At 41.1% G+C, this 17427-nt stretch overlaps 1 long non-coding RNA gene across 1 annotated transcript in view; it reads left to right on the top strand.

Annotated features, from left to right (window-relative positions):
• Window positions 1-17427, top strand: part of LOC131459082 (uncharacterized) — a 36598-nt gene that overhangs the window by 8576 nt on the left and 10595 nt on the right. Inside the window, exons 3-4 of the long non-coding RNA XR_009240198.1 lie at window positions 679-789; window positions 8978-9040. This is a non-coding gene — a long non-coding RNA (uncharacterized LOC131459082). The remainder of the gene's footprint in view (window positions 1-678; window positions 790-8977; window positions 9041-17427) is intronic.

Below are 17427 nucleotides of genomic sequence, written 5' to 3'. Positions count from 1 at the left end.
TGCACTAAATGTTAAACAAATATTGCTGCTCAGACTCACTGTTTATGATCAGAATTCTCTATTAGACATAACACAAACATATCACACACAGAGAAAAACATTCATTTTAATCACCTGCAGACCACATTAAAGGATTTAACTCAACATGAATATGTTCATTATTATTATTAGTGTATGTAGTGATATTATGAGTTTGTGTAAAGAAGAAGAAAAAAATAAATGTGTCATGGCCCTTTAATTACCACGCACCTCCTCAATGCAGTATTCTGTTTTGACTTTTTGTTCTTCCCATTTTCTTTAACTTCACGTCTTTTAACTTTTATTCTTTGTTTCCTGTTTTATTTTGTAGTATTTCCTTGTGTGTACCTTGTCACGATCCTTGGATCCTTAGATACTTGGTGGGATGGAATGTAAATGTTTGAAAGTTTGTATATTATTAATGTTTTATTTATTTTAACTTTGTATTTTAGATTCATATTAAAGTTGCACGGTCATTGTATCTGTATTTAAATATATATACTCTACACTGCTGTAATATATCTATTTTCCACATGGTAATGTATATTTTAATAACAAAAAGAATTGATAAATTAAGTTAAATATATAAAATGTGAAAATAATAACAATATAAAAGCATTTATTAAAAGTATTTTATATGTTCATTTATCAACTATGTAGGTGGCGGTAATGAGGCTTAAGCACTTGGCACTACCCGTCATTCAAACAGTAGAACAAGGAAGTAGCTGCTGTTCCAATTGAAGAGATCGTACTTGTGTACTCCTGTACTTGGTGAGTATGTACTGCAGTTGTACTTCCCAAGTATGCAAGTACATACTTGCATACTTGGGTATTGAGAAAGGGCCTGAGTATGCTACGAGGCATTTCCTGTTTATAAGGAAGTGGGGCTATGGAAACAAAGCCAACAGGGGGCAGGATCAACCATTCCCCATGTGCTGGGTTAAATGTGAGTGTGGTGGTGGTGGTGGTGGCCCAGTCCCAGGTGCGGCTGCTGGTTCATTTGCAGACCCGTCCCAGGGGACGAGTCCCTCATGTCACCACATCTATCAGAGCCTCTCCCTCTATATACAGCCTACAGTATAGTGAATATTAACGAGTGGGTGTGTTTGGGTCAAGTTTAAAAGGGGTTTAGATGTTATCAAGAACACTTTTAAACCTGCGATCAAGTCTAATCTCACTCTACGTTTGAGTGTGAATCACATCCTGCTTGGTTTGAACAGGAGGAGCCACAATACGGATGTTTTAATGACATTTTAACGTGATTTAATCAAAGATAATCCGACAATACAGTCAGCTAGTGAATATCTGAGTTCTCTCTGCCTCAGAAATATTCCTCGACAGCAGGAAAATAAATAATATGAGCAGCCACATTCTTCACAGTAATAAATAGTACTTGAAAAATGTACTTCCCCTCCCATTTGGGGCCAGGGTTTGATGAGTGGACATGTTAATGATATGTTAACATGTTAATTTGTGGGTTTTGGAAGCGACAGCAGGTTGATTTATTTTTACATAATGACAGCACTGCGTTGGCGGTGTTTTCCCATTTCTTCCCCCCCCCCCCCCCTCCCCCAGTCTTCGTGGTATAATCTACAGCTGATGAGATTGATAATAATCTCGTTGTGAGTGTTTCCCAAAATGTCCGACTGCATCTCCTTGTTGTGTTTGAATGAACTGAATGAAATATTCCTGGGTTAAATATATGCACACTCGTCGTCGCGTGTCTTTCACGCAGCGAGGAAAATGATTGAATTAAAACAATGTCTCAGTGACATGATGAGGATCAGCACACTCATGACAGATGGCATCCCACGTTGCCAAGACAACTAAACCCTAATCCACCTCCCCTCTTATCCCCCCCGCCGCAGTGCTGGTGGCGGGCGAGGCACCATGTGCCGTGTCCCAATCAAATTGGTCCCCTGGGTCAAGACGACCTGAGGCTCATCAGATGGGGACACTCTTATTAGAGACTTACAAGTGTTTTATCATTCTGTCAGATTAAAACGGATTTCATTTTAAGGTGGAAGGGCCTTTTCTTTCTTTTCTTTTTTTTTACATGTTGTAATGACTTTATCTTATATGTGAACAGCTTTTCACCTTCATAAATAAAAAATAATGATAATAAATGCTCAGAAATCTCCCGAAAAGGGGTTATTTGGGCTCGACTGACACATTATAGGAACAAAAATCCAACATAGCTTGAGTTATCCCAACTTTATTGACACTCAAAACAAAAATGAAATGTTTTCAATGCACTTTTTTTGAAAAAAAAACCTTGATTTTAAAATCAGATGGATAAATCCAACAATAAATAGTTTTATTTGCTACAGCAGCATTGTTTCAGGCACTAAACAACTATTTAAACCAGGGATGTCAAACTCAAATGACCTGCGGGCCAATGAGTGTGTAGGCTGGTCAAGAGGGGGCGATGTAGATCAAAAAAGTGGCTTAAAATAATAACACAATAGATATTCACCAGGATATTTCACAGAATTTCAAAGTAAAAGACTTTGTTTTGATACGAAAGGATGTGTGCTTCTCAATAAAAACATATTATTGATCTTATTTATTAAATAAGTTAAAAATAAAGTGAATAAATAATAACACTGACAAAATTAAAACATCAAACATGCATATATATATATATATATACATATACATATATACATATATACATATATATTTATGTCATTTAATGTTGAAAATAACACATTTAATGATGTGTCATTGTTATAATAAAAACAATATTTCTAGTAAATATCTATAGTGTGCAATTTTGTCATTATTTTGGTTTTAAAGGGCTGTAATTTGATATTAAGTGGCGGGACATCTCTGATTTAAACTGTAACATATAAAACTAGATAGAAATTACAAACAAATGCCCGTTAGATTCAAACCAATGTGAAATGAGTTCCCACAACTGCCTGTTTTTCTCAGAATAGAGGCGTTTGGATCTTGTTTTGTTTTGGCTACATTCCCACGAGATGGTGTATGACTGAAAACATAAATAATTACACACAAAAAGTTGAATTCTACTACTCAAAAAACCCAGTGATGGAAAAAGAAGTGTTTTCCCTGCTGCTGTATACACACAAACGCTCCCCCCAGTCATGTCTGATAGTTTTGCTTGACAGAGCCTGTTTTCAGACGTAGGACGCAGCAAATGTAGTTTCTGTTCACGAAGATCAAACACTGCAGCTTTAAAACATAGGAATATACAAGAGATAAAATCCAGAGAACAAGTGAATAAAAGCAGAGAATAAAGAGTCATATAAAATAACTGACTCATCCTAGTGAAACACAACCAGGGTTTTATTTTGATATAGTCATAGGAAAGGAACTGTATCAGCGAGATTGTATATAAAAAAATGTAAATGCTATGCATGTTGCATATAAAGATGTTTTTTTTTTTATGTGTGGCCCTTCACTTATGTCTTCGTGCCCCCCCCCACTCTACCTCTTTTCCCCCATCTCTGAGGAATACACTGTGATTTAGCCAAATCTCTAATGGCGTTGTGGCGATTACACTGATAATTATTCCTCCACAGTATTAAAACTGTCACAGTGTGTCGGCGGCTGTGGCTCGGAGGCATTCGGGTAAATGACTCATAAATAACACGTCAGCCGATCCCGCACATGACAAATGAACGCTGGTTCCTCGGCTCGGGCGTCGCAGGACACGGGGTCAGTAGCTGCAGGGCAGACCTTTACTTTAATTAAGCTACCTGTCACACTGAGCCTCTAAATGTCTAGAATCAGTGCCGGGACATGACTGTACTTTACCTTTGAGTCTCCAAAATGGTTTCTGGGAAGTGAAGTGTTGGCGTACGGCCTCCAGAGGGCAGCATAGCTACTCCATCACAAACCCAGGATGGCAGGGAAAAAGAAGGGGGGGGGGGGGCCATCTTTGCTCGTAGCAGCTGTGGCGTGGGTTCATTTATTTGAAGAAGTAAAGAGAATAAGACGATTCTACCAAAAGTGGAATACTTGTGTTTAAAAGTGCACTTTTGTGTGTACCGTGCGCCAGACAGTGCAGCGACAGAAGCCTAATGCACTTGTTGTGGCGAGGGCTCGGCTCCACAGGCAGCCGTCCGTCTCGCTGTCACTGCGACTCCCAATCACTGGATTTTTAACAAGATTACAGGGAGCGAGTGGAAGCAATGGAGTACCAGTGTAATGTGATTATGAAGTGATGGAGTGCTTACAGCCCGCTGCGTTATCACTGGCGAGTCGCTTAACCCCTGTCAACACGTGACGGATCACAGTCTCGCGGCCCAAGCTTTAGCACGTTCACATGTTTGGGTTTCATCCTCTTTTTGCTGAAAAATAAATATGAATGCACATCCATTTTCTACAGAAACAAAGTCCACACACACACACTCTTTCAGCCTCATGGTCATACCTCGAGTCTCTCCTGACAACCACGTTTTCTCTCTCTTTTGCCTCTTCCTTTTTACACAAATATCCCAGTCTCCATAGCAACTCGTCTCAGTTTCAGAAATGTGGACAAAAGACACATAGAATAAAAAGATGGAACACACAGAAAAAACACACGTAGGGACACACAACTGCACACGGCGTCGCGCATACACGACACAACTGTCACGAGTGCAGTTTTCACCAGTGGAAAACATTAAATCACACACTTTGTCCTCACTGTTGACACAATAATGTTGTCGTTTATCAGCGTTTGGTCCTCGCTCGCAGTGTAACGTAATATCGTTGTCACTCCAGCTTGAAAATCCCATTTAACATCTGTTTATTAATCCCTGTGAATGCACCTGATGTGGTCGTCGTCTTTCAGATGTCATCTCTTTTTATCTCCAGTCTACATTACCCATAATGCAACTCGACTGGATTGGCCTGAGATGCAGGTGTGTCGTGTTAGCTGCTCGTTTAGCTTTGAGCTGAAGATGAGGAGGAAGCAACAGAGCTCTGGTAAAGTCTAATCTCTTTTCACACTCAGCTCATGTGGATTTGACACTCGAGGCCGTTCTTTTAAAACCACACAAAGGCTGAATGATGTCAAACTATGTAAAAGTATTCATTCACAAAATTCATTCAAATCTACAATCCTAATTCAAGACACTATCTCAGACAAATCTCCAATGCTGAGCCTTTTGATTCTTCTCCTCGTTACAATGTTTTTAACCCTTTAACACCTGAGCCTCAAAACGTCCGTTAACCATAAAAGGGCCAGAAAGTGCTTTTGCCCCCTTTTTCCAGAATAACTTTCAATATCTGGCAGTTATTTACAGTTTAATGCATGTTAAAATACAGTTTTAACAATTTAAAATGAAGAAAAACGAAATGCCGTAGTTGTATATGAACACCAGATTTTGTTAAATGTGAAATTTGAACAGTGTAAAACATATTTAAAATGACATTTGTTTGAGTTTTTGTCTCAAAAAATGGAAACAATATGCAACTCTTTCCTCTCTGGTGACTAAGAATCTTCCTGAAACAGCGCGAGTGAAATCACTGTGATGACCACAGGTTGGCTTTGACGTGCAACGTCCCAGCTTTCAGAAACGGGTGCAATTTTTCGCGTAATTTACGGCAATGCAAAAATGAGATACGCGCTTGGTGTTAAAGGGCTATGACGGGTAGCAAGGCCCCTTAGGGGTGATAGCATTGGGCTTTTACCAACTCTTCTGGCAACTCTGGTGTCTAAGTGTTATTATTTAGACCCAAAAACAAATGAAATGTAGATATATAAATGAAATAAATTGAGGATTTTTAATCATACAGAATTACGCTAACATATTCCAATTTTTTTAACATCTTCTAACGCATGCCACGAGTGCCCAACACAATAGATGTGTGTCTTCATCCGTGTGTGAAAGGTGATTGAAATGTTTTGGAGTGTCATATTCCGGGTGAAACAAATGCTCGTGACCTTTCCTTCATCGAGACTGAGATATCTGAAAAGATATGCTTTCTTTCTTTCTTTCTTTCTTTCTTTCTTTCTTTCTTTCTTTTAAATTCTGATTTGCTCCAAATACAGTATGTGCTTTGGTTGAATATTTAGAGACCGACAGGAGCTCATTTCTGAGGCCAGGAAGTTAGGATTAAGACATGCATCGTGGTTATGGTTAGGGGTTAGGGAAAAGGCTGCCCAAAGGAATGGAAGTCAGTGCAGTGTCCTAACATTTGTGAGTGAGTGAGTGTGTGTTTGAGGGGGGAAGTCGGGCGTGTGTGCAGAGGCGCTGACTCTCTGTTACGGAGCAGAAGGCAGAAAGACTGACAGATGGACAGAGAGAGAGAGAGTTGAGCAGAGAGCTCAGCCTCTCTGTGGAGCAGTGGATTGACAGGTTTACAGGGCGTGCGCGCTTCCTGTGTATCAGTGGTCAGTGCGGTGTGAAGGGAACGCCATTAAGGGCGGCGTGTTGTCTTTAGTCGGGAGTCTGTGTGCAGAGAGAGAGCCGAGGAGGGGGAGAGGGAGCGTGTTTGAAACATCAAACCCTGCTGGAGTCTGAGCCTTTAGATCTGTGCAGTGTTTTTACTCACTTATGTAGGAAAAAACAGAATTTTCTGTGTGTGTGTGTGTGTGACTCATGCTGTATATCATTCAAATGTGGCATCTCCGCAGTGTCTGACTCACCATGCAGTGGTGACAGCGAGGAGGAGCGCGAGGGAGGGGATAACAAAGGAGGCCGCGATGATGAAAGAAAGATCATGACATTATCTTCTCCTTTTCATGCGACTCGTTTCGACAGCCCTCGCTCGAGTTGATATTGTCCCCGCGTGAGGCTCAGAGGAGCCTTTATGATGCTAAGAACTGGACAGAATATCACTGTCGAGTGATCCGTCTCATATCTGATGCGGAAGGAATGACTTTCACAGAGTAGGTGTTGCAGGGGAAAGTAAAAAACTAAAAATAAAAAGCCAATTCTAAAGAAAGCTGAGCGAAAGTAGCAACTTATATGTCAAAATAAGACACTTTTACTTGCAAGTATGTTATTGTTTTCATCATGTATCATGTAATCGTCAATATTGAGCGAGAAATATTGAATATATGGCACAGAAAATCACAATATTTTGAAGTTTCAGGTCCAATTCAACAGAACATGGAGTCAGTTTATGTTTCCTTTTAGGGGAAAGTAGGCGACACAGCTGTCGACAGCAGGTGTCGTCCAATAGGGGCCTGGTTGCAGGTGACGTCTGTGAATTTCTGCTTTCAAATCCCAAATCTTCATGGTGGGAGTTAATTTTGCTGAACTGAAACTCTACGTCCATTGTTATTAATCAGAATAATCACGGTTTACCCAAATAATTGCCCTATTTTACGAGTTTACGTCTTTGTACCGTAACATTTTTGTACTTTAGTGCTACGTTTTCATCCAAAATCCTCATTTCCAAAGCCAATGTCAGGGTGTGTGTTTGTCGTCTCCCACACACTCCCCCCGAAGTGTCACTTCTCCCAGGCTCTGCTCTTAAAGGCGTAACGCATCAATATTTGATCGCCACCACCAAGGACAATATAAAATCCATTAGATGAATGCAAATGCTGTAAGGCTGAGATTAAAAAAAAAAATGGCTGCAGGAAAGTTAATAACAAAACTGGGAGTAGAGAAACAGCCCTGTTTTCATAGAAGGAACAAGTGCATGCGCTGCTGCAGTGGGTGGAGGGTAATTGCCTGCAATTGCCTGCAATTTCTTTGCTCTAATGGGTAAATTGCAGGATGTAGAAAAGGGTCTCGGTGCTGTGACAGTCATACCAGCAATTACAGCAAAGTGTTTACTATGAGATAATAAAAGGCCGGGGGTAATCAGATTGGAACGCCTTGTGTCAGGGTTGATGTTATTTAACACGGCGCGGGGAATGGATTCATCGCGGTGTCAGCGCGCGTGTCGCCGAGCCACGTCTCTAAATGCGGGGACAAAGGGCGGTGGGGGGGGGGCAGATGCAGGCGATAGTGTCGTCGCGGCGTTATCGCATCACCGCGACGAATGTGATCGGACGTACGAGCGCCGGTGATGGCGGCGAATCAATAAAGCGGGGAAGCGTGCGGGGTGCGGCCGTGTCGTCGGTGCGGAAAAGCAACAGTTGAAAAACCACAATCGCAGAATCTGAACGTGGTGATACTACACTATAACACGCACAACACTAATGCGGCTTGCATTGGACATGAAAGACCACCCCCCCCCACCACTCCACACACACAAACACACCCCGTGAGCCCATTTCTCACTTTTTAATGAGATTTGGAGAGTGTGTGTCACCCACTGTGAAACCATTGGTGACAGGCAAGAGGACAAAAGGAGGCCTGATGCTTCGGTTTAGGGAAATAACCCCCCCCCCCCCCACACACACACACACACACACACACACACCTCCTCCTCACACACACACACAAACACATTCATACACACATCATCTGCTAGCTCCCATCTGGTGATCAGGCATTAAGAGAGAGGCCTGAATAAAGAACTACAGTGCACACACACACACATACACACACTTCAGCTGAGGTGCTCTATTCAGTATAATCCAACAAACTGTTCTTTTCTATCAGAGCAGAAAGGAACTCGTCATTTTTTTTTATTTATTAGGTTTTTTTTAATTAAAAACCAAAAAAGACAGAAAGCCATAATTTGGAAATCGAATTTAACGCATTTCTGTGTTACAATATCTAACGACTAATGGTATTATTTTCTATTGCCAAGTGTTTTACATTAGCCGAACTGTTTCCAACACAAAAAAAATCACATTTCTAATGGATCTTTTGTGTGATGTCATGTGCAACGTTTGGAGCAAACAGTGTATTCCATTTGTCGTCAGAACTCGTAGAATTTCCTTCGCTTCACCATCCCCAAAATTAATTTTTAACCACAGACATGTCACTACTTTGTTTGTGCGTGTGTGAAATGTTTATTATTGACTGCTATTCCTAACACGATACATTTGTGTCCATGTTTTTTGTCCCGACAGGAATGCGGATGACGTCGTTCCCAGTTCCGACTTCCGATGTAAATGGAATGCAGAAAAACAAAAACCTCAATGAAACATCAGAGTGAGGTAGGACATACTTTTCTTTACTATTATTTTAGCCAGTGTGATTATTCCGTACGACGTTTTGCCGCCAAGCACAAACACGGAGGAACCAAACGAAACATGTCCTGAAATCGTATGCTGCTTCTCTACGTTGTCAAGCTTTCGCTATAGCTTTGAAATTAGATTTTGTGCAGTTAATATAAAAAACAACTTCCCTGATATACATTTTAAAGACCATTAGCACATCTTGTTTCCAGGTTTCCTTCTGTCTTGCTTCCGCACACAAACATCATGCTTTACTCTGAATTATAGAGGAATCTGGAGCAGTTTACTCGTACTCTGGGAACTTTGACACTGGTTAAGCATAAAGGGGGAATTGTTTTATAACAGCAGTGTTAACAGCTCCTTGTCCTTGGATGTCACACTTGTGATCTTTCGATGGAGACCAGAGAAAGACGAGTTCCTCGCCCTCCTAATTTTAGCGAGCCTCACCTCAGAGGCTCCCCCATTGACGAGGCTATGACGCACTTCCCGACGAGGTGATGGTTTGCGTATGAGGAGACGGGAAGGAAGGGAGGAGGCAAAAAGGCGGAGCTGTGTGTGTGTGTGTGTGTGTGTGTGTGTTGGGGGGGGGGGGGGGGGGGCTAAATATATATCAGCTGTGCTGAAGAAAGTGCTCAAGCCTGGCATGTGCAGCCAATCGTGCTTCCTGACTCACGCAGGAGGAGGATGCTGCTTCTCTTCCCCAAGCCAATCGGCACTGAAGCAGAGTTGGTTGAAGGAGAGAGGAGGAGGGGGGTGGGTTTGGGGGGGGTGTTTGTATAGAAGTGCAACGTATAGATCACACAGTGTAGTTGAAGGTGTTGAATTCCACTACGGCACGCCGTGTCTCGTCTGTGTTTGGCAGATCTGTGCACGGCTCGGTGAACTCGCCCGTGGTCTGGTTACGCAGTGATCCTTCATTGAGCACCATGGACAGCTCACGTGTGAGTGTGTGTGACTTCAGAGGAAGCTGCACAAAGTTACGAGTGTCCGTCTGTCTGCCTGTCTGTCTGCCTGTCTGTCTGTCTGTCCGTCTGCAGCTGGAGTTTGTAGAAATGTTTAATCATGCATGAGGTTTGAAAAAAAAAAACAGAAATGCTTTGTTTGTTGGTGGGGGTAAAATGACTAAATACTAAAGATATGTATATACATGTATGTATATACATATATATGTAGATATATATGTATATCTAAGCATATATGTATATATGTATGTATATACAGTATATGTATATATACATATGTATGTGTATATCTATATGTATAGATATATATGTATAGATATTATATATTTGTGTATATGTATATATATATATATATATATATATACTGTATAGCGAAGAGCTAAAAACTAAAAACTTTTCATATAGATGGATAATTGTATTGGTCCATCATTTCTTCCTGACATGGCGGCCTTGCGCACTTTTATCTTCGACAGAGAAACAAGACGATAATTGGTTTGAGAAACAATGGATTCGTATTAGATTGTCACGTTTACATTTATTTAAAAAGTAACTTGGGTTTATATTGTTTTATTTGTTATTTAGAGGAGTATAACCTCATTTACAGGTTCAGTGTGTAACATTTAGGAAAGTTTACTGGCTGCCATATTTCTACAGCAGCTCAGACAAACCAGCCAGAAAACGTACAGTACGTTTCGCACTTTGGAATAAGATAAGATAAGATTGTTACAGCAGCAAAGACAGTAAAGATAAAGATACTAAATAATAAATATGCATTACCAAAAAATGTACAATATATAAAGATATTAACACTAAGACTATAAAAAATTAGTGAATGAGAAGAATGTACAGTACATTATAGACAGTTTGCAGAATATACACAGTATGGACTTGATATTTACAGTATGAACAAATAAAGGTTGAACATGGGAAATGATAGAAGTATAAGTATATTGCACTTTTGTAAATTTACAGTAGAATTCAGAGCTTACTCCATACGCCGGTTCAAGTCTCCACCAGGTCGAGGGGCTGGGGTACCCCTGAGCAAGGTACCCAACCCCCATTGCTCCCCGGGCGCTACTCAGAGTGGCAGCCCACTGCTCCTAATTCTAGGATGGGTCAAAATGCAATTTCCCTAAGGGGATTAATAAAGTATCTAAAATTAAATTAAAATAAATAAAAAAATTAAAAAAAATAAAGGACATCTCTGTCACCTGCTGTCTCACCACTAGATGTCACTAATCCTTACATACTGGACCTTTTATTATACATCCACATTGCTGGAATAAGACCGAGCACAAAGAAGACCTGGTCGTTCAGCAGTTTGACAAATGCTTCTTGTCCCCGCCCGCCCCTGCTCTGCTGCTAAATACACACAACCGCTCCCTTAGTCAGGTCTGATAGTTTTTCATGACAGAGCCTGTTTTCATATAATAATATTACATCATTTCTGTTCATGCAGACCAAACAAAGGCTGAACAACACCAACAATCACCAAGAGCTACTAATAATTCATCCCTATAATGTGATCGTCTTCATGTTGGGTCCCAGACTTGAATCAATATCCTATTTCAAGTATAGACATTCTCTCTCATCATCCCGTGTCCAGCTCCGAGCTGCTGCAGGCACAGTGTGCAAATCAGGAGCTTATTTATGAGCCACGCAGGATCTCAGGGGCCCGGGCACAACATGAGCACGGCCCCCCGAGTCATTAAAGAGCGATTTTTGGCATCTACTTCCACTCCCCCCACTCCCCTGAGGCTGGAGCAGCACCTGCCCCCCACCCACACTCCAACAGCCGTCTAAGATGCTGAACATATGCGCACGCACTCGCCCAATTTAGCATCCATGCTGTCGGACACACACACACACACACACACACACACCTACACGCTGCTGTATTTATAAACGTGATGCGAGTGGAACTCAAGAGAAGTTTTCAAAGCGCTTTTAAAGACTGGCATCAGGACGCATTTGATGTTTTTTTTAGTTTTCTTCCTCCGGAGCTGTGGCAATTTCCATGTAATTGGTGGATTGATGAGCGCAGGGGGGTTATGGGTCACCTCCCTCACTTGCGCTGACATGGGATGACGGTTCTGGTTGGTTGACTGAGAGAAAACACCATTTAGGGATGGCTGGTGACACGTTTATTGAGCCTGTCAAATTACATAAGGCAATGAGCTGAGGCAAGACAAACAGCGCACACACACACACACTCATGGAGAGATGGAGGGAGAGGATGAAGTAGACGGCGTGTTCATAATTTCACCTGACGCAGGAGTTGTGCATCAATCAAACAACTGATCTCTGTGTCACCTTGGGCTTTCCAGCGCTCCTGCAGAGCGGTTTGACGTCAGGGCTGAGTTACACAAACTCAGTGTATATTGGCTTCAAAACAAAGGTGATTTGGTTTCGTAGCATTAGAATAAGCCTTTAACGCAGGGGTGTCAAACTCATTTTTGTTCAGGGGCCACATACAGCACAATTTCATGTCAAGTGGGCTGGACCAGTAAAAATAGTAAAATAATAGCATAATAACCTATGAACAACAAGAACTCCTTTGTTTTTTCTCTTTTGTTTTACATTTAATAAAGGATATTTTTACAAAACATGAAAGTGCAATTTCAACAATATCATGCCTAAATTTACTATTTACACATCACACTGGATCTATAAAGGCACAAACATTTAGTCACAGGTATCTGGAAGTGAAAAATATTGTCTTTGACATTACGTTTAGATTGTAATTGTAGTGTGAAATTTTAACAAATTCATCTTGTGGGCCGGATTGCACCCCCTGGCGGGCCGGTTCTGGCCCCTGGGCCGTATGTTTGACACCCCTGCTTTAACGTTAAAGCAGCTGATTAAGGTAAGGCCATGTTGTCATCCTGTGCAGCCCTTTGTCTCCCAACCACAGTGTGCGCTTGCTTTGCAAATGAAGATCAACATCCTTTCTGGTTTATGAAGGCCACCGTAGTTCCCTGACACACTTAGGAAAGGGAGGGGTGAGCAGTGGAGTGTCACAATCTGCAGTCGCACCATGAGATAATCTGACACGATGGACCCCGGAATATCTACAGCAGGTCTCTTGGATTTGCTCTGAGTTAGTTGGTGTTTTTTTTAACCTTGCCGTAACCCCAAAAATCCACACTTCACACGTTCAAACTCATCTTAATTCTGGTTGAAAATAAACAGGATTATTGTTAGATTTTCTGTGAACATTCTGAAATAAATAGTTTCATTAATTACAGAAATGTACAATTTCTTTATGCCGACGATACAATCGTTTATTGTCGCTCTGGTCTTTCAACGCTTACTGTTGGTATTTGACACCATTCAGTTGAACTTCAGTTGAATATTCTTTATTTTAGTCAGCATTCAGCACCAATTTAAGATGGAACATGGTGTTGCTATGATGTCCCATCAAATTAGCTCTGTCAATCAATTATTTAGGCATCCTCATTGATGAAAATCTTTGTCTTTAAGTCCTACTTTGAACATATTTTGAAGAAATTTATAGTCAAACTAGGGTTCTTCATTCAGGAACAAACCAGGAATCTTCATTTCTTAGTTTTCCATTACCATAACCTACATCCCCAGAAAATGTCATCCAAATCTGTCCTTTACTTTTTGAATTAAGCTGCTTATAAACAGACAAGCGTGACCAAAACACGGCACATTTGTTGGGATACTGAGTGGCCTCGGTGGAGGTCTGTACTCTGTGGTTTCTGTGGTTATTACTTATGAAATACTGAAATTCTTCGGTTTTTATGCTCGAACATTAACGCGTGGATGTTGACAGCACCAATATCATCCGTCTGCTCAGGTGCTCCGCCTTTATTTGTTCTTTTTTTTTGGCTGCATCTCCTCTGAAGATCTTATTGGAGAACTGTGCCCTGAGCATTGTCTGTGGAGGAGGCAGGGGTCGCCTCCTGAATCGAAGTAACACCTCCAAATAGCTCGGTAAGTGCTTCTCCTCCCTCTCATCTCCATTAAGAGGTTAGAATAGTCAATAGGTCCAGCCAAACACTGGGGACTGACCCTATTGATTTTACCGACAGGGAAGGAGGAGCAGCCATTAACTGTACACTTCCTGTGGCCTTGATGGAACACGCTAAGAGTCCCTCGGCTGAAAAACCTCACTGTAAAGATATTACACACAGATTGTGCTCTCCAGACGTACTCTTTTAGTGTATATAATAAAAAAGAAACAACCAACGACATTATTTATCTGATCTGTAACACAAAAACACTTAGTTTGAATGGAGATCGTTGAAAAACTAAGATTTCTGGCTTGATTTATAATGACATTTGTCTAGTTTTAGGTCTTCTTCGGTAGAACATGATTTCAACTTTGTAAATGATAAAGTGGTTGTTGCATTGGTCTAGTTTCTGCTTGTAAATGTCATTTTTACAAACACCATAATGGTTGGTTTAGTGTTATTTGACCAGTCAGTGGTTTGTGTCATGACCAAGAAAGCTGCTGCTGTTTAGTTGTCAATGTTGTCTTGTGGTTTCCTGTTTTATTTTGACATTTCTCTTCCTTCCCCTTGAGTTTTCCCGCCAGTCTGATTGTCGGATGCCCCGCCCTGATTGTTTCCACCTGTTTGCCAAGCCCTTGTTTTTCCTTTTAAAAGAGTATTTTTTTTGTTTGCTAGCTTTAGCCGTTTTTGCTAGTAGTTTTTCCCTCTTCGGAGTTTTTGTTTGTTAGCTTTAGCCGTTTTTTGCTAGTAGTTTTTCCCTCTTAGGAGTGTTTTTTGTTTGTTAGCTTTAGCCGTTTTTTGCTAGTAGTTTTTCCCTCTTTGGAGTGTTTTTTGTTTGTTAGCTTTAGCCGTTTGTTGCTAGTATTTTAGTACTAGTGTTTTTTTGTTGCACGTTTCTTTTTCGCTTCGTCACCCGAGTCGTGCAATCGGGTCCAAGTCCTTGTCCAGGTGTGACAGTGTGTTCTCTAACTCCACGTTTCAAAAGAGTCAGGAAGTCTGAACATCATTGCTCCAATGTTTTGTTCCCCGTTGTCAGCGGTACAGCACCAAAGACACACAGATTTAGTTTTTAATAAAAAAGGATATATATTTCATTTTGACATCAACAAACCTCTCAATTTACACATCAACAGAAGCCATAGAATCACACCGTAACTTCAGAGGCACAAAAACAGGAAACTCTTTTTCTTTTTTTTTTGTTGTTGTTGTTGTTTTACTACTTCAGGTTGCACATTTTGTCATTTTTGACGAAATCGCTCGGTTACATTTAATCCTCTGTGAAATCGGGGTTGGACAGTGGGGGGGGGGGGTGAATGAAAAACACCAATCAAACTAAAACCTGAGGAAGGAGAGGGAGAGAAGACAACAGCACAAAGTCCATGTGGACCACACGAAAAACAAACAGAAACGAAAAGAAGACGAGCACCCGTCTCTCAGATGGAGCTCGTTTTATCATTCTCATCTGGTGAGCAGCCGCCGCACAAACTCATTGCACTTTCTTGTCAATGAGGATAGTGTTGGGCTCTATTACTATATATTTTCATACGTACAGTTATTTTACTATATCTTGTTTTTTTTCTTTACATTTTCTACATTTGTTATCACAAAAAAAAAACACACAACAGTAAAAACAAAAATGCATACAAAAAAAACAAGTTACAGAATGACCGTTTGTGACGTTGGACCAGAACTGTTACTATGGATTTATTGCTTTGTACACTGAGTAATGTTTGGTGCCGCCTGCACACTGGCGGGTTCGTCCCATACTCCCCCAACCACAAAAAAATATTAGACTTCCAGCTAAAACCCGGCTCTGCTCTTCACCCTTTGGTTAATTGTGCAAAGAAATTGAAGCATCAGTAACAGTTTCTGAGACGCGAGACAGAGAACGTTTGGAAAGAAAAAGGACACTCAACGAAATTGTACACTGTTCCATGCATAAATACACATCCACACACATCTATATTGTGAAGTGCTGTCTTGAGTGTCTCCACAGACAAAGAGCGACGAATGAAACAGAGTTGAAGTCAGAGTAAGTGCGGAGTGAGGACGGAGCAGATTTTGTGCGAATGTGCGTTCACATGTTCTTCCGAAAACACTTTTTCTTTACCACGCTCCAAATGTAAGAAAAAGGTCATCGTTAGTATATACTATATCATATCACCTCATTCGGTAATGGAAATGGACAAATGGCAGTTTGTCCAAATTGCACATTCCTCCTGATTGACTCTCCTATCGCATCATATCTTCAACTTTTAAAGCTCCAGTGTGCAAGTTTGAGCCTCTGAGCTCCACGCAACGTTGCGTCGACAGTGTTTCGTTTTCGTGTCTGTGGAGACAAACCGACGGGGAGGGGCGGGGGGGAGCGGAATGCGTAGCGGCTACGCCAGGAAACGGAGACGGCAGCAAATTTAAGGCTAATTCATGTCCACAGTGCGCAAGGGTGAAAAGAGAGAGCTTTAGGTCAAGGGGTTGACCCCGGCTCTCTGAAACATGAGTGAGGTAGTGCGATACCAAACGAATGTGGAATGTGGTTCTTTGAGAAAACTACTGAAGGCAACAGAAGTTACACACTGGAGCTTTAAATGCAACGTACAGATCTATGTAAACATTCAAATACTTATTCGGGGAATGTTCACTTTCATTTTATTCTTACAGGCCCTGACCATGAGTCTTTGTTTAGACATTATTATTGAGGACTATTTGGTTTTCAGGGACTTTGATATTAAATATTACTCATTTATATCTTCTTTAATGTAAATCTCTATTTCACACTTTATATATTATTAGATTTAGACTCTCATACTGATTTTGGTTAGTCTGCACTTTCCCAGAGTCTTTGCATTGCACCAAAAGCTCTCGGTTTAATGAGTCTATTTAAATTCTAATTGTAACTCGGCGCACCACTAGTTATCTCTGTAATATACGACTTTATAAAAAGGTTCTTTTCATTAAAACATCTGTGGTGGACTATGGCTGTACTTCTGCACTACGCACTGCGGAGACGCAACAGGTCGCGAATGCGGAAAAACTCGCACACCGCCTTCACGAAATGGATCACACGTAGCGTAACGAAGACTTCAACCTTTTTTTTTATGCAAGCGTTAACGAAACGGGCCGTCGAAAAGTCACTACGCCACTTGTCAAATCTTCACTGCAGCTCACTCACTTGTCAAGGACACAGAAGCCGTGGATAAGAAAAACAAACCGGAAAATAAGAAGAAAAACTCCACCATTTTGTGCATTTAAAGGTCACACTACTCTGAGTGCATTTAGGACACAGTACAATCTACATCAACAGTGTCTACTTCCTGTTTACAATGCTGTGCAGTGACATATTTATACACTGTAATGGCTGGTTTGTACGACATTGTACTGTAGTAGGTAGGTCACTGATATAACTACAGGGTTAGCTCTGACGGAC

This window comes from Solea solea, chromosome 5, assembly GCF_958295425.1.
Source record: "Solea solea chromosome 5, fSolSol10.1, whole genome shotgun sequence".
Classification (NCBI taxonomy): Eukaryota; Metazoa; Chordata; class Actinopteri; order Pleuronectiformes; family Soleidae; genus Solea; species Solea solea.
This window is presented reverse-complemented; position numbering and strand designations above follow the sequence as displayed.